Below are 19,132 nucleotides of genomic sequence, written 5' to 3'. Positions count from 1 at the left end.
TTGTTGACTCTTTCAGAAGGTTGTTGGTGGTTGCGTAGTAGGCTCTATGTGGGTTCCTGAAAGTGATGAATCGCATTGTTTGGAGTTCTTCACTACAGCCACAGCTTGTATGAAGGGTGGAGGCCCCCTGAATGCATCTCAGAGCTCTTCTTACGTGCTCAGTGTTGATTGTAGGGAAGAAATTCTTAAACTTATTAATACCATTCCAAATACTGTATTTAATATTTAAAATGAAAGAGGACAGGTTATCTGGGAGAGTCTGCAAACACAATGCAGTGAATTTTATGTGATGGAGTTGTGACTGAATAATCCCAAATGAACAGGCTTTACAATCAATACATTATTTAATTTAAAGCTTTACTGATAGAAATGTTGCCCGTAAACACACAAGAGTTACGCAGACAAACTAATAAATTAAAAACATTTTGTTTAGTTGGATATTAATTAGCGCGCACCATGTTATTAGCTATTAATAAATAATTTATGCTGAAATGTGTGAAAGACCTCGGAGAGATGTTAATAAAATCAACACTGACGTGTTATATCTGGATGCATAAAAACACATTCAATTAATGTTACCTATTATCTCTTGTCACATGCAGTGAGATATGAACACATGGCTATCATGATAATATTATCAGTCAAAGGAGGAGGATTGATCAGTTACACTGTTCTACAAAGGTTCTATTTCTGGGATGAAAATCCGTAATTCTAAAGGAAATTCTAAATTATAATCTGAAATCAGAATCGCGCTATCAGGGATCGTCTTCCATTAATATGAACATACAGTATATATCATACTGATGATATTACCCGGCGCTACCCGGGTACTTCGTGGATTGCTTACTTTGAGGTATCTTATTACCTGTTACTTGTGTGTGAAACGAATTTTTGTACATTTCGTTATTGTAACGTTGATTGATACTTCATCCATTTTCCACCCCCACTCAGAGTGGTGTACACATAATCTGGGCCATTTTGGATTTTTAACCCCTTCTCAACCCCCATTCCGGTGCGGGCTGAACTTGGACTTGAACGACATGCAGAGTGTCACTGTTCATCTCAGCGACATCGAAACCTATGGACCAACAAAACAGAACCGATGTCCTATTCCATTATTGATGCACACAGTATTCAGACACAGTCGGGCTGCTTTAAGAACTCTCATTTGTTCAAATTTAACGTGCCGTCCCACCTCGACACTCGATGAAGGGAACCGCGGTGGGATTTCATCGTGGTCCGCGTACGGCGCGCAGGAACCACACGCGGATTAACCACGGCGGTCACGCGCTTTCGACTCACTACAGGACGTCCCACGAACCATGCCAGTTAGACACCAACGAGCGATAAACCGACACCGTGGGACACAAATCCAACTACGAGCTTTTTATCCGCAACAACTTTAATATACGCTATTGGAGCTGGAATTACCGCGGCTGCTGGCACTAGGGCCTTAACGAGTTTTGTTCTTCGCGTCGTGAGGCTTAAAATGAGCTTTGTCTCCGTCCTTGTGTGACAAATTTGATATTTAGTCTATATTGGCCTTAAAGAGGCGAATTTGTGATACCGTTGGTAAAATTATTTCATTTTTCGTAGGGATCTCTAATTGTTTTTAAAAAAAAACAGCTCATGTTACTCATTGGTAATGTAGCTTTCTGTAGGTGAAATAATTTTTTAATCGGTTCGGTACTTTTTGAGTTTATTAATTACAAACAAACATACAACTCATTTTCTCTTTATAATATTAGTATAGATATGTGGTACGACTTTTTGTGGCAAATATGGTACTTTTATAGAAGAAATAGTTGGAAACATGAACTTCACTGTTTCTGATTCTTTTTCAGACATTGATATTATTGTTGAGATAGTGTGAGAATGCAACGATTTATACAAATTTAAAATTGATTTATTTGGCTTCTTCTGATATACCAAGTGGGTATTTCTGTGAATATTCTCTTTTTTGAATTTCTATTCGACATATCTCTATGTCCGGCAAGGTTTATTTCAAGAAAGTAACACAAAACTTCCTTGGAAGTGGAAGAGACCCTAAATATAAAGAGTTTGTGAAAGCTTATAAAGATTTATGATTCAACATGCCCTTGAAAGTACGTTTCAGGGACTAGCAACAAGACTTCTTTCCAGAGAGCTGTAGTAATGTATCAGATGAGCATGGAGAGAGTTTTCATAAAGACATAGCTACCATGCAGAAACCATATGAAGGGAAATGAATGTCGAAAATGTTAGCCGATTATTGCTGGAGTATAATTCGAGGCAAGATGGTTGCTCTATACAAAAGGAAGGAATAAGACATAAAACTTTGTGGCGGCAAACTTCTGTCCATTCTTTCCATTTTTTGTAAACATTCCTGTGAGTGACAGTTTAAAGAATTCACAATTTGTTACTATCCTAATGTTTATAAGGCTCACTTAATCGGATTTCTGTCAGTTTGTCTATGACTCTAAACTGAAGCTCTATATTAAAATACATTATTAAAAGCAGTTAAAATCAGATTATTCTTGAACTATCTCTGATGTATGAGAACTAAAACCAGATTTGTATTCAGCGTTAAAATGTCTATAAGGATCACACATTTTACCTACAGAAATAGGACTCGTTTTTTAGAACAGTATTATTAAGCTCGATGGAATTAATCTAAAACATTTCTAGCTCTATTTACGGATTTTTCTGTCATGGTATATTGAGGTAAAACATTGGGAGATTAAACGGACAGGAAAGTTCAAACGTCTGGGAGAATGGATCCAACCCAAAGGACTGGATAAAGAGGGCAAACAAGGCAGGAGTCAAAAATTAGCTCTAGCTTACGAGCTAACACAGTACAGGTATAAGTAGTAAAAGGAATTTCAGGCAGGAATAGGTTAGAATGAAAACGTATTTAACCAAGGCGCAAGCGTTTTCTACCCGCACAATAGTTCTGCAGTCAGACATGCATAAATAATAGCGATCTGAATTAACAGAACCTCGTACATTTATGCAACTCGCCGACATAACTGTAGAGCTGGTAGCTGATACTTGCGCCTTGTTAAAATAAGTTTCCATTCTAACCTATTAGCGCCTAAATGTCCTTTTCCAAGGTATAACAAACGGGTAATATCATGCAAGGACAAAATACGATATTATAACTCGGTAATGAAACCGCAAGTATTGTCTTATTTTAAGGGGATCCTGATAATGTTAAATTGAACAGATTTACATCTCGGTTTATTTGAAACTGTCCAAGGTATTAAAACTAATTTTTTTCTACGATGTAGATACATATCTAAAACATTTATTAATCTATTTTATTGGTTCTAGATTTATTAAGGATCAGGATATAGATTTTTAAATCAAGTTCATACACTTTTAAATTTATTTTTTCCAAAAGATTTACGATCAAACTATGTGTCATATCAGGGACCATTGTAGATCCATATGAAAACAAAAATACTGTTACGGCGACACTCCGGAGGTAAAAATCGAAATTTTGGTCATTTTGGTGAAATTTTTAATGACTAAATTTGAAAGGATTGAGTTTCATTTTTCTTGTCACGAAGTCATTCCGCTGAATTCAAACAATCCATCACTGAAATTATGTACAGAAAAATCGATACGTAGTGCATTTAAAGGAAGTATTATCAACCTAATTACGAATTTACATTAACATGTCGAGCTTGCACCCGGGAGATAGTAGGTTCGAATCCCACTGTCGGCAGCTTTGAAGATGGTTTTTCGTGGCTTCCCATTTTCACACCAGGCAAATGCAGGGGCTGTACCTTAATTAAGGCCACGGCTGATTCCTTCCAACTCCTAGGCCTTTCCTATCCCATCGTCGCCATAAGACCTATCTGTCGGTGCGACGTAAAGCAAAATAGCAAAAAAAACACTAACATGTTAATTAAATTTCATGAAAAAATGGAATTAAAAATTTCAAAAAATATTTTGGAAAAACTATTAATTTTATATGAAAGAAATATTCGTGATATCTCTACTTTTATGTAAGTGATGTTCCCACAAAATTTTGTAACATTTCATGCATTAGGTAAAATATATTTTTAACCCCCGAGTGTCGCCTTAATGAGAAAGAAAAAATTCAAAGTAGTTTCTGTGAAAATTGGAAACATTCGCAAAAAAAATGTAGTTTATCAGAAATTGCTCTTGAAATTGTATTGCCACTTACAACGGAAAGACGGTAAGATGTTTCTTACCACATAAACACCAGATATGAAATATCCTAGCAGCCAATGTAGCCAACTTATGAAACAGGGCGTTTACAATAAGCGTCATAAATTACCGTCTCCCAGAACAAGTAGTTCCTGAGATATTTTGTCTTAACTGAATAAGTGTTTACAAAATCTGAAGATATGGCTTGTGCAGTAACATTTTTAGATTTATAAATAGTTAGTCATTCAAAATCAATGAAACATGCATCAAATTAAAGAGGAAACTCCAAATAATGATTTTCCATCAAAATAAAAATTTACGTTTTTTTGCCAATACCACCGTTTATACTCCCCTTAAATAAAAACAGGTGAGCTGCAAAGCCTCGAGAAGAAAGAAAGGTTCTGAGGGCCGCAAAAGGCTACTGATGAGACTTGGAAGATAAGCAGAAATGAGGAGCTCTACAAGTACGCTGAAAGTTATCACGGACACAATGCAGAAACGAAGGCTGAAATTCTACGGACACTTTGTAAGAATGGATGACAAACAATTGAGCAAAAATATCTTCAGACACATCATGGGATTAAAGGCCACTTCCAAGTGGATGGAAGAGTTCAAGAGAAATGCAGAAGAAATTATTGAAATTAACCATAGATGATCCACAATAGAAGAGAGTTCAGAAGAAGATTGAACAGTCTAAAATCATTTGAAGAGAGCCCCACTAAAAAAGTAGATCCAGATGGATCATTTCCGAATAAGAGAGAAAGATGATGATGATGATGATAATGATGCTTGTTGTTTAATGGGGCCTAACATCTAGGTCATCGGCCCAGGAGAGAAAGATGAGAAGCAAAAGAATGAAGAGGTTCTGGGAAGAGAAGAAAGGCGAAGAATTCTTACAAAAATATCCGTAATATATGTTTAGTGAAATGTGGTGCTGGCCAAACTCACTAATAATAACATGGTCTCAGAGAAGAATGAATGTACCAATCAGGAGTGACCTAGGCATAATGAGATCTCTTTATTTATTCTGCTAGACGGGTCTTCATCGAAAGCGGGGTAGCACCCTTTCGGAAGTTGCAACGTTGGCAGTTTAGATGATTGACTGATATGGCCTTGTAATAACACTCAACATGGCTTAGCTGTGTTGATACTGCTACACGGCTGAAAGCAACGGAAAATACAGCCGTAACTAACTCCTGAGGACGTGCAGCTCTCTGTGTATGAATGATGTACTGATGATGGCTTCCTCCCGGGTAAAATATTCCGGAGGTAAACTTGTACCTCATTCGGATCTCCGGGTGGGGACTACACGAGAGGGGGCGATCATCAGGAAGATGGATACTGACATTCTGCGAGTCGGATCGTGGAATGTTAGAAGTTTGAATCGTTGTGGTAGATTAGAGAATTTGAAAAGGGAGATGGATAGACTAATGTTAGATGTAGTTGGTGTAAGTGAAGTACGTTGGCAGTAAGAACAGGATTTTTGGTCAGGCGACTACCGAATTATCAACACAAAATCAAACAGAGGAAATGCAGGAGTTAGTTTAATAATGAATAAGAAAATAGCGCAGCGGGTAAACTTACTACGACCAGCATAGTGAAAGAATTATTGTCGTTAAGATAGACACCAAACTAATGCCCATCACTATAGTGCACGTCTATATGCCTACTAGCTCAGCGGATGAAGAGGAAATCGAAAGAACACATGAAGATATAGAAGATTTAATACAATATGTAATAGGTGACGAGAATCTAATAGTTATGGGAGACTGGAATGCAGTGGTAGGCCAAGGAGGAGAAGGTAATACAGTAGGAGAATTCGGATTGGGACAAAGAAACGAAAGAGGAAGTTGGCTGGTTGAATTCTGCACTGATCATAATTTAGTCCTTGCCAATACTTGGTTCAAACACCACAGACGACGGCTTTATACGTGGACGAGACCTCATAACTATTTATAGGGTACAGGTGCTGACAGGTGTGAAAACTATCGCACCATTAGTTTAGTATCTCATGCCTGCAAAATTATAACACGTATTATTTACAGAAGAATGGATAAAAAAGTTGAAGCTGAGTTGGGAGAAGGTCAGTTTGGCTTCAGAAGAAATGTAGGAACACGTGAAGCAATCCTGACTTTACGTCTGATCTTAGAGGATCGAATCAAGAAGGACAAGCCCACGTACATGGCATTCGTAGATCTAGAAAAGGCATTCGATAATGTTGATTGGACCAAGCTATTTAAGATTATGAAGGTGATTGTGATCAGATACCGAGAACGAAGAATTATGTACAATCTGTATAAAAATCAGTCTGCAGTGATAAGAATTGAGGGCTTTGAAAAAGAAGCAGCAATCCAGAAAGGAGTGAGGCAAGACTGCAGTTTGTCCCCCCTCCTTTTCAATGTTTACATAGAACAGGCAGTAAAGGAAATCAAAGAGGAATTTGGAAAGGGAATCACAATCCAAGGAGAGGAATTCAAAACCTTCAGATTTGCCGATAATATTGTTATTTTATATGAGACTGCAGAAGATCTCGAGAAGCTGCTGAATGGTATGGACGAAGTCTTGGGTAAGGAGTACAAGATGAAAATAAATAAGTCCAAGTCAAAAGTAATGGAGTGCAGTCGAACGAAGGCAGGTGATGCAGGAAATATTAAATTAGGAAATGAAGTCTTAAAGGAAGTAGATGAATATTGTTACTTGGGTAGTAAAATAACTAACGATGGCAGAAGTAAGGTGGACATAAAATGCAGATTAGCACAAGAAAGGAAGAGCTTTCTTAAGAAAAGAAATTTGCTCACTTCAAACATTGATATAAGAATTAGAAAGATGTTTTTGAAGACTTTCGTGTGGAGCGTGGCATTGTATGGAAGTGAAGCATGGACGATAACCAGCTCAGAAAGAAATATAATAGAAGCTTTTGAAATGTGGTGTTACAGAAGAATGCTGAAGGTGAGATGGATAGATCGAATCACAAATTAAGAGATACTGAATCGAATTGGCGAGAGGAGGTCGATTTGGCTAAATTTGACGAGAAGAAGAGATAGAATGATAGAACACATCTTAAGACACCCAGGACTTGTTCAGTTGGTTTCTGAAGGAAGTGTAGGTGGTAAGAACGGTAGGGGTAGACCAAGGTATGAATATGACAAGCAGATTAGAGCAGATGTAGGATGCAGTAGTTACGTAGAAAGGAAAAGAATAGCACAGGATAGGGTGGCATGGAGAGCTACATCAAACCAGTCTATGGACTGATGACTTAAACAACAGCCGGGCGTTCTGACCCCAACTTGTCTGGTTCGATCCCTGTTCAATACGGTGGTATTTGAAGGTGCCTAAATATGTCAGCCTCGTGTCGTAGATTTACTGGCAGGTAAAGGAACTTCTGTGGGGAAAAATTCCGGCACCTCGGCGTCTCCGAAAACCGTCAAATGAAATTAGTGGGATGGATGACTGTTCTAGAAAATGACGTAATTAAGCGATTGATTGGTTGAACAATACATCATTAGGCAGAAATCTGATTGGTTGATCAAGGTTTTAGACTGTGGTAACAACTCAAAAACAACTAACGGGGATCAGGTTATCAAACGCTAAACCATAAATATTCCCGATGAAGTTAATAACAATAATGTTATTTGTTTTACGTCCCACTAACTACTCTTTTACGGTTTCGGGAGACGCCGAGGTGCCGGAATTTAGTTCGTTCTTTTACGTGCCGGTAAATCTACCGACACGAGGTTTACGTATTTGAGCACCTTCAAATACCACCGGACTGAGCCGGGATTTGGGGTCAGAAGGCCATCGCCTTAACCGTCTGAGCCACCCAGCCCGGTCCCGATGAAGTTAATTACTCCTCAGTACACTAGGTGACACTTGGAATCAGCAATGTGACATCTTATGAAGGCACATACAACTTTGTTGATAATTATGCTTGAGTTGAATCAGTCTTTGTTAGATAACCCTGCTATCAGTGATGCGTTGGGAATTCAACCCGAGGCAGAGGTCCTATCACCCATGCATGCACAGCGATTCCCAGGAGGTAATTCTACTCCATCAACACTGTAATTCAAAATACGATATAGTAATAATAATAATAATAATAATAATAATAATAATAATAATAATAATAATAATAATAATAATAATACCGAGCTCGATAGCTGCAGTCGTTTAAGTGCGGCCAGTATCCAATATTCGGGAGATAGTAGGTTCGAACCCCACTGTTGGCAGCCCTGAAAATGGTTTTCCGTGGTTTCCCATTTTCACACCAGGCAAATGCTGGGGCTGTACCTTAATTAAGGCCACGGCCGCTTCCTTCCCACTCCTGGCCCTTCCCTGTCCCATCGTCGCCATAAGACCTATCTGTGTCGGTGCGACGTAAAGCAACTAGCATAATAATAATAATAATAATAATAATAATAATAATAATAATAATAATAATAATAATAATAATAATAATAATAATAATAATAATAATATCCACAGTTCTCGCCCTTCGGGCCAGCAACTCTATGTTGAAAACATCCTAGGGATATGTGCTACGAATTTTAGAAAAACATAATAAAGTATGATGATATATCTTTTATTTCTAAAAATTACACTCCTTTTCTTAATCATCTTTATCCGGTCGATTAGATTACCAATTTGCTTTTTTCCGCCTCTACGAGCGATAATGTCAGTCAATGCAGAATGTCACTTAAGCCCTTATAACTACATCTGGTGGGGACATTTTTAAGGAAATCAGAAACGCCTGAGGGTAATGAATCAAGGAACACATTACATAAAGAATTATGTTAATTTGGCTAGGATTTGAATCAAAAAGAAAACTAAATAAAGAAACAAGCGATTTTAGATTGTTTCTCCGGAATTGCTATGTAAAACTCAAAATTTGAGACCTTTCCGGGCCCTTTAGCCATTCAACGTTTGGCTCAAAATTGAGAAGTTGCTCAATTTTTACGTTTTTCGTAGTTTGGGGTCTCTTGCTTTGTCTGGTAAGAAATGTTTTTTTTCGAAATTTGTAATAATAGTAATAATAATAAATTTATAATAATCATTTTTAATCTTAGACCTGTCCGGCTCCATGGCTAAATGGTTAGCATGCTGGCCTTTGGTCACAGAGACCACGAGTTCGATTCCCGGCAAGATCGGGAATTTTAACCAGAATTGGTTGATTCCCCTACACTGGGTGTATGCGCCGTCTTCATAATCATTTCATCCTAATCACGAGGCTCAGGTCGCCTATGGACGTCAAATCAAACCAGGCCTCTCCGTTGGCAACACTCCGTCATTATTCTTCTTCTTGCGTTCTGGCCTTCTAAGGACCACGTTACAATTTCAATTGTTCCTCCTTAGTTGTTCTTTCCTTTTCTTCCAGTATTCTTTCATTGTTTCACTCTGTTTCTTTTTCCGGTCTTCAGTCCACTTTGTGCCTGTTTTATTTTCCTTCCTCGCTTGGAATCCTTCCATTTGTAAGACTTTCTTCCTAAAAATCTTTTTTCCAATAATTCTTCTCGTATGCTGTTCCATTCCATTATTATTATTATTATTATTATTATTATTATTATTATTATTATTATTATTAATCGTAGACGTCACCTATTGTGTGCATATATTTTTATTTACCCCATCTACTCTACATTCGCGTCAATTTCAAACGTTATTTTTTACTCTGCAAGATGACAGTAAGCTAGATTTCTGTTGAGTGGTCCATGACTGAGTTTTTATTAATTTTGTCACGTAAATACGAAATGTGTCACCATATATCTTTTATGTGTTCCAGTGTCCAATGGACATTGCTCTGCCCTTTAAATATCAGACTGCTTTGTGTGATTTGAACGTGGGATCCTGGGATCTTGAGGCCTATATTTAACCACTGGTTCTCAGAGAAAAGTAATCCTTAATTCAGTCCGTCTTGATACAGTCTTGTCAGTATCGTGTTGTTTAATTTCATCCAAAATTTACGTGATTTATTGTGTAGAGGCTTGATAACTCTGCTATTCTAAATGTATACGGCTCGATCGTCTTAGGAAAGAGAAAAGTCCTTTTTTTCCCCCCGAATTCGAAAGGAAAAACATATTTTTAAACACGAGTCTGTGGTACTGAACTCTATGAGAAGCGGAGAAGTATTCGCCTTGTTAACACGCTACCCACAGTACATATTCGCTAAAGGCTTGGTTTCTCAGAACTGACGCATGCGAGGTGCGAGGTGCGAGGCCGACGTTGCGTACTTTCACCCCAATGACGCTGCGAGGCTCGTGGTTTCCCAGGCTGCGAAGCGGATCAGTTGCCGAGCACATGTCTCGCAGCCTGTGCGCTACTGTTGGAGTGTGTCAGTACTGGAGGGTTTTCTTCACCCCTATAGCAGTATCAATGGAAACTGTTGATGATCCTGTGATGTCAGCCTGTATCGTCCACAACCTTCTCCGGAATGAGCGAATTCCTTGCCCAAATTAACACTTTATTGGCTATTTGGAATTAACAGAAGAAAACATGATTCCTCTGGCAGTTGACAACGGAGGTAATTCTATACATGATGCTTTCATGATAAGAGACAGCTTCAAGAAATATTTTTGTAGCAGGGAGAGAGAATCGGTATGACAAAGAAAATATGCTAACAGGGTGGAGTGAAAGTTTTTTTTTCTAACGGACAAACATGTATTTTAACTATAGTTTACTTTTTTCTGTGATCCAATTAGCCTAATAACGGAATGAACATCGTTATTAAAATAAAACACGTGATTTTATTAAATGAACAATACTGAACTCAAATTTTGTAAAATTATATATATTGGCATATTTCATATTAAAGTAACGAATTTATTGGTTGATATATTTCTAAATCTGTTAATTATTTAATCCTTTGAAACTGAACTCATATTTGTTATAAGTAACATTAATAATAATAATAATAATAATAATAATAATAATAATAATAATAATAATAATAATAATAATAATAGACACCCTACCACCGATCCACAGAGGCAGCTACCACATCAATGAAAAAAAAAAGAATCCCAAGAACGGGGTTCCAAATGACAGTAAATTAACATTAATCGTCTGGTACCTCCGTTTTTGGAGTTTCTATTTTTACGAACGCTTTTCTTCTCAAGACCATCGTATAATACATAAAACTAGCAACATTTATTAGCTGTTCTACCCAACTTCAGTGATATCATTTTCCATAAGTTGTCTTTCACAACGTTGTTTTTGTAGCTCTTGTGTTGTAAGTTATACAACACTGGGTGTATTCGAACTTCTTTAATCAGTTCCTCGTCCACTTCGTCCGTAAAGCTCATCGTGTTGCTTAAAACAGTAAAAACAAGAACAAACAATGTCGCCTCGCACTGCTGTCGCCTCGCACAAATCTGGCCGGACGAATCAGTGCGCGGTGACGCTGCGAGGTCTCACTGCGAGGTTGCGCACACTGCGCACCGCGCAGCTTGAGAAACCACTTGCATAAGCTCGTGTAGTCTGGATTTGTGCGAGGCGGGCCTCGCACTTCGCACCTCGCATGCGTCGGTTCTGAGAAACCAAGCCTTAAGTGGGATGCATACTATGATACAGGTAACAATTCACTTAATGGAGTGGGCTATCTTTTCACTTTGCTGCGTGCTATTTATTCCGCTGTTGTTTCCTGTTCTCCTGCTCCGTATATCTTCCGTAATGTTAGATGAATAAATATAATTCCAGAATATAATGAAGATGTATGACGGGTTGCTACCTTCTAGGAGTGCTCGTTTGTCAAGCTTAGGCTGCCATGTAATAGGGGCGATATTTACTTTCACCAGCGAGCTGAATAGCCTCCCGTAATGTAACAAGAAATAAGAACAGTGACTTGAAAAGTGAGCAGTAATTATATTTCTACAGTGTGGAGTTATTAACATGGATTCTCTACATCTCGAGTTTTTTTAAAAAGGTTGGAGTTCTCAATTTGATTTCATTGGGTTTCCAAGCTTTCTATGCTCACGATACAGCGGACAACTCAGCTGGCACAGACATCTTCTAGGAACTGGAGAATGTCTCACAAGGGGGAGATCACCATGTGATTTTCTAGGAAATTGTTCAAATTTTGTGGATTTATCCTTCATTAGAAAATATTTTAGCCCTGTTGGAGCCTTTTTGCCAATGAGCCTTATTTTATTAAAAATTTAACCTTTAAAATCTATCCTCAAACGTTTGTAGTCTTCTTCCCGCAAATATTTCCCAATTGTCTCCGTGGTGTAGTCGCTAGCACATTGACATTGGATACTGAAGGTTTCGATGTCGAATCCGACCTTGGTCAGCAGTTTTTGTCTTTTTACTGATACATCCCTTATTTTCTTTTCTCAATAATCTGGTCGCTCTTGTTTTAGAGGTATTTTCAGTATTTTAAATCATTATTAGGCCTTGCCGTTTGAACATGTCGTATGTTTTAGTCCTTAGTCTAGTTAAAGCGATTCATTGTAAAACTAATAGTGAAATTGTGACAAATGTTGTAAATATTGTAAACAATAATGAAAATATTTATTCCTTCTTTCTTAATCTGTTTAACATCCAGGGTTGGCTTTTCCCTCGAACTCAGCGAGAGATCCCACCTCTACCGTCTCAAGGGCAGTGTCCTGGAGCGTGAGAATTTGGGTCGGGGGATACAACTGGGAAGGATGACCAGTAAACCGCCCAGGTTGCCTTACCTGCTATGCTGAACAGGGGCCTTGCGGGTTATGAGAAGTTTGGAAGGGATAGACAAGGAAGAGGAAAAGAAGCGGCTGAGGCCTTAGGTTAAGTACCATCGCGGCAATTGCCTGGAAGAGAAGTGGGGAAACAACGGAAATCCACCTCGAGGATGGTTGAGGTGGGAATCGAACCCTCCTCTACTCAGTTGACCTCCCAAGGCTGAGATGGACCCCGTTTCAGCCCTTGTGCCACTTTTAAAATTTCGTGGCAGAGCCAGAAATCGAACCCGGGCCTCCGGGGGTGACAGCTAATCACGCTAACCACTACACCATGGAGCCGGACGTAAATATTTATTAATATTGTAAATAGAGAAGGTAACAACAAGTAATTAAATATTGTATCAAAACATAAAACTAAAGTGAAAAAGAAAGTGTAAGAAATAAGAGTCAAGGTCGGATTCGAACTCGGAAACTTCAGTTCCCAATGCCAATGCGCTAGCAACTACGCCATAGAAACACATCGGAAATACCTGAGGGAAAGAATAGATTTTAAATGTTAAATTTTGAACAAAATTAGGCTCATTGGAAAAAAACTCTCGAACAACGCTAAAATATGTTTTAATGAAGGCAGGTCCTCAAAATTTAAACACTTTTCTTGGAAAACGCATGGCGACCTTCCCTTGTCATAAATAAATTGTATACCTTGGTTCAGTCGTTTTCCAGTTCAGGTAATTGTGCTCCTGAGATTAAGAGAAGAACAGCTATGTCCAAAAATGCAATGATGAATTCGTCCCATTTAGGGAAGGGTCGTTCTATCTCGTGAGATAGAAGTAGTATCCAGTCTGATATTTTCACTTTTCCTCTACGAAGCCGAGACATGGACTCTTCGTGCTACAGACTTGAAGAAAATAAATTCTTTTGAAATGTAATAATGGCGAAGTATGTTACGCATACCTTGGACAGCATTTCACACCAATGATTCCTTTATAAACCACCTCAGAGTCAGAATTCTTTGGACACACTGTGCGGCGTGTAAATCTGATGATTCTTGAAAAGTTTCCCGTCAAGAGAGATCCTAGACGAGTTCCCACTGAATGGTCGAACATTACTATTTACTTAGTTGAACCTATTTGGTGCAGCACCTCTGGCCAAGGACTGCGAGAGATGGAGACTGCTGTCCAATAGCCTCCTTAGAGATCACAATCTTCAGAATTCAGAGCGAGAGACAGAGATGCTCATGTGGCGAGATTATCTCCCAATACGCTGCGCCTGCTCACCTTCTGGGAAAACAAGGAAGTACGTACAACATGGAGACTGAGGAGGGCAAAACAGTACTGGGGCTGACATATTAAAGAAACGGACAGACTGTGTGCGAGATCCTGAACCATTTCCATGGCTTTTTAAAAAAATATCTGTATATGGAGGGTACCCGCCTTGTTGTATTAAAGAAAGGAACAACACATCGAGATGTGACAACACTACGCAAAGATCAAAGCCCAGTGGTTGAACAAGCGCGGTCCCAAGTAGATCTATTTGAAATAATAAAAATAAACTCAATTTATAACAAACCAAAAGAGCTATATGGGCCAGGGAAAAATCAAACGGATAGGAAACTTCAAATAAATAGTTGAGTGGATAGAACAAAACATGTCTGAGAAAGAAGCCTTCATGTCACGCATGAATAAAATAGAAATGGAATACCATTTATAATCAAGGATGTATACACCAACATATCAATATCCTTGAAGGTCAAGTTCAGACACTACCGCACAGTCATTCTTCTGGAGACCTTATATGCAGCGGGGTGCCTTGCAGTAAAAGAAAGGAATTATTGAGAAAGTTGAGATCAAAGCAAGACAGATGTTGAGGAAAATATTGGGCCCCATCAAAGGTAAATGTGAATATAGAAGACAGCACAACCACAAGCTCTGTTTCCATCTAGAAAAGATAACCGATACGATGCAGAAGAGGTGGATTGCTTTTTATGATCACGTAACAAGAATGAGCCCTGCAAGGTCAACCATGAGCATTTCTCCTACTTCCAAGACAAGAAGACAAAATGGGGTGGGGTAGAAACAGATCTTCAAGAGATGGGCATGATACATTATGATATCCTGGAGCGTAACCCATTTAAGAAGAAACTTCCTAGACCGCAAGTGTTTTCAAGAAAAGCCGAAGCAGAAAACAGGGAAGGCGTGGACCGAAGAAAGGAAGGAACAACACCGGCAACGAATGCGGGAGACATGTCCGGAGAGTATGGCGGATGTTCCAGTACTTCCCATCCCCAAACGCTGAAGTTGCCTTCATACAGCCTCTGATGCATGCGGTCTGGCGTTGTCATGGAGAAGGATGGCATTGTTGAGAAGATTCCGGCCTTTGTCGCTAATGGCACTACGTAACTGCCCCTGCAGGAAGGTTCTGCCGTATGTTGCTGTCACCGTTGGGCCATGTGGAATAAAGAGACAAGCAATTACATGTCTGACATCATAAACCACAATGACCTTCAGCTTCAAGGGCGGACGGTTTCGCCTTCGTGGTGATCCTATATGTCGCCATTTTGCAGACTGGCGTTTGAGCTCTAGTTCATGCGGCCTAGCCCAAAATTCATTATCGCACCCGTTCTTCACTGGGCCTGAATCTTTACAGCAGTCCCGTCGCCCTGTGCGCTGTACCTGTCTGACGCTACGCCATATCGAGCTGTGTTCATGTACTATGTGTATGTCATACTTTCCAGGACGTATGCCCATTGTATTGCACAATGCAAATATGAGGAAAAAAAGTAATGTACGTGGCGCAACGGTGAGAGTACCTTCCTGCAGAGACAGTTTCGTAGTACCACTAGCGACAAAAGCCGGAATCTTCTCAACAATGCCATCCTTTTCCATGACAACGCCAGACCGCATGCGCAATAGTTGCCATGGGCCCTTGTAGTAATAATAATAATAATAATAATAATAATAATAATAATAATAATAATAATAATAATAATAATAGTAATAATGGAACTAATTTACGTCCTACGAGCAACTTTTTGCAGTTATCGAAGTCACTGAAATCCAGGAAGTTTGTCCCGTATGAGTTGCTTTGTCAACTTGTAAACGTAACGACAGGCGGCTGGCATATTTTTCAAATAGCAGACAACAGAGCTGGAATCAAACACGCCAAATGTGGTTGTACCATTCAGTCCGTCTTAAGGCATTGAAAGGAAATGGAGGTGATTTACAGTCGTTTAAAAATGAATGAGGGCAAGTTGTTTTATCTCTTCGCTGGTACACCTTTCTCAGGAACAATTAAACCTACAGTTATTATGAGAGACCGAATATTTTGGCAGTAATAGGTTAGAATGCAAAATAATTTGGCTAGTAAAAGCTGCCATCTGGCCCGCTCTTCCGTAATGTAGCAAGAATAAAATAATTTCTAGGGGTTCTAATAGGCTATATCCTAAAGTCTGTGCAAACCTCAGAGCAGATCTCTTGTGCAGTATAGGGTATACTTGTTACTTGCTATTGTAATTTTGCACTCTAACCCATCAATGCCTAAACCCCTAAAGTTTATGCAAATCTCATGGCAGATCTGTTATGCAGTATAGGGTCAACTTGTTACTTGCTGTAGTAAATTTGCGCTCTAACCCATCAAATGCCTAAACACTAAAGTTTATGCATATCTCATAACAGATATGTTGTGCATCGTATAGTAGGGTATACTTGTTACTTGCTATGGTTAGTTTGGACTCAAACCCATCAATGTCTAAACATCCGGACTCTCGTTATTATGTTTGTTGTGGGTTTCCACGTGTTAGCGTCGACATAGGACGTGAATTACGTTTCTTATAAAAATTATGATAAAATATTCAATGTGGGGAACATACAGTACTGTGCATTAATTACTTTTTTGACGACTACTTGGAGATGCCATATTTGTATAAGAGAACGCTATTTTTATTTAGTACAGCAAAAATAATTTGATTAGCAAAGCATTATCTTCTTTGATCTAAAATTTTAGAATTAGGATTGATCGAGGCTAATTATTAAATGCGCACAGCACAAAGCACATGTACTTACTGTTTTCTTCTTTCTTTTCTAAAAAACTTTTAAATATCCAACGATGTGGTTTAATTTGAATTATATTACAGCTTTTAGCAGCCTTTTTCCGTTTCGAAGGAAATGAATATAAATGCAGAACATATCAATGCTTGTGAAGTTTTTTCAAGAGAATTCTCCTCCTCTACAGGATAAGTTCAAAGTTTTACATCAAAGCCGACAATACTCGCTTTCTTCTAATGTTGACTTGTAACAGGACATTCTAAACATTTTTCTATGATGAATTAGGGTTACCCGAACCCCTCTACCATATTGGAGACGTATGGTGTTCTGGGAAGTACATAGTGCAGTAATTAAATTCGTGCACTGGCCACCTGGAGTCCCTATGATGCCTGTCGTAAAAGGCGACTAAAAGGGGCGACCAAGGGATGATTGTCTTAAAACCATCAAACTACTTGTGCTTAGTACCATCACGTGGGGAACACCATGTGTCGCTTTTACTTGCGCGTAGTACCACTATGTTAGGTATCAAATAGGTTTGTGATCAGTAGCACGCAGGAGCACTGTGCGGTCAGGCTTTTACAGTACCTGTGATTAGTACCACTATATTAGCGACATCATGGGTGAACGACACCATGGTTCTGCCTTGCCTATGATTAGTACCCGCTATGTAAAGAACACCACGGGATAGTACGAGTCCCTGTAGTTAGTACACTTATGTGATGAAAACCATAGGTTTGCGTTGCCTGTAAATGGCGTCGCAATGTGCGAAACACCATAGGTCTGTATTATATGTCCGAATTTCATTAGCTGTGAGTAGTACCATAATGTGTGGAATATCGCTAGTCTACGCTATTTATGATTAGTACCGCACCATGACAAATATCATGGTTCTTCTTTCCTACCGATAAGTACCATTATGAGGGGCCGATGACCTAGATGTTAGGCCCCTTTAGACTGCAAACATCGTCTATTCATTATTGTGCTATGGAAGCAGTCCCTTGGCCAGTAATACTAGTGTTTTATGTCAGTTTCTATGACAGTCATTTTGGGTCGGCTCCACTGATTGTTTTAAATACATATCCATCCATTCATTCTTCGTCCTCATGTTTTGAATTCTGGTCAGGGGAGGATTTTGGACTTTTATCTTGTCATTGCATTTCGTCTCATTTCGTACCATTAGGGGCCGATGACCTAGATGTTAGGCCTCTTTAAACAACAAGCATCATCATCATCATCATCATCATCATCATCATCTCCCTTGTTGTATGAGATGACAAGTAAACGATAGACCTCGTCATCCTTTTTATGATGGATATAGGCCTGTTTCACCGTGTTTAAAAATGTTTTTGCTTCTTGAAGGTAGGGGACGCAGACGAAGAGTACACCCACGGTATCCCCTGCCTGTAGTAAGAGGCGACTAAGACGGGGACCAAGGGTTGATGAAATTACAACCATGACAATACTTGTGGTTAGTACCATTACGTGCGGAGCACCATTGGTTGACGTTACTTGCGACTAGTACCACATTGCCAGGAAAACCATGGATCTACGTTACGTAGGAACAGTAGCATTATGTGAGGAACACTACGGGTCTGGGCGTTGTTTGTGATAAGTGTCATCGTGTACATTCCACTGGTAGGTTCCACTGTGTTTAGTATCGGTCTCCATTATATATGAGTAGTACCACTTTATGAGAAACATCATGAGTCTACGTTGCCTGTGACTGGCGCCATTATGTGACGAACACCACGGGTTTGGCTGGCCCTCGTGATAAGTATCACAGTATGATAAAAACCATGGGTCTCCTTTGCTTGATAGTAATACCATTATGTGAGCAACACAATGGGTATAAGTGGCCTGTGATTAGTATCACTATACAAGGAACACCATGAGTCTACGTTACCTGTGATTAGTACCATACGAGGGGACGGTGACCTGGATATTAGACCCCTTTAGATATTGAGCATCATTCCAGAACTTCAGACATTGCAAATGGGATCCACTGATTGTTTTTATTTCACGATCACATTTTCAACAGCATTCGCTTTAGATGCTAGTCAGTGCATACATTTTGAAGTTTTAATTTTCATTTTGTTCACTTCGTACCATTAGGGGCGGATGACGTAGCTGTTAGGCCCCTGCAAACAACAAACATCATCATTATGATCAACATCATAAAAATCTTCTCATCTTTATTCTTTTCAAGTTTTATTTTATACTTAATTACGATTTTATTCTTTTGACTATGTTCTAGGTATCCTTTTTAATATTTTATAATGG

The sequence above is a fragment of the Anabrus simplex genome, chromosome 13 (genome assembly GCF_040414725.1).
Source record: "Anabrus simplex isolate iqAnaSimp1 chromosome 13, ASM4041472v1, whole genome shotgun sequence".
Lineage (NCBI taxonomy): Eukaryota > Metazoa > Arthropoda > Insecta > Orthoptera > Tettigoniidae > Anabrus > Anabrus simplex.
The sequence above is the reverse complement of the archived record's forward strand: the minus strand, read 5'-3'. Positions refer to the sequence as shown.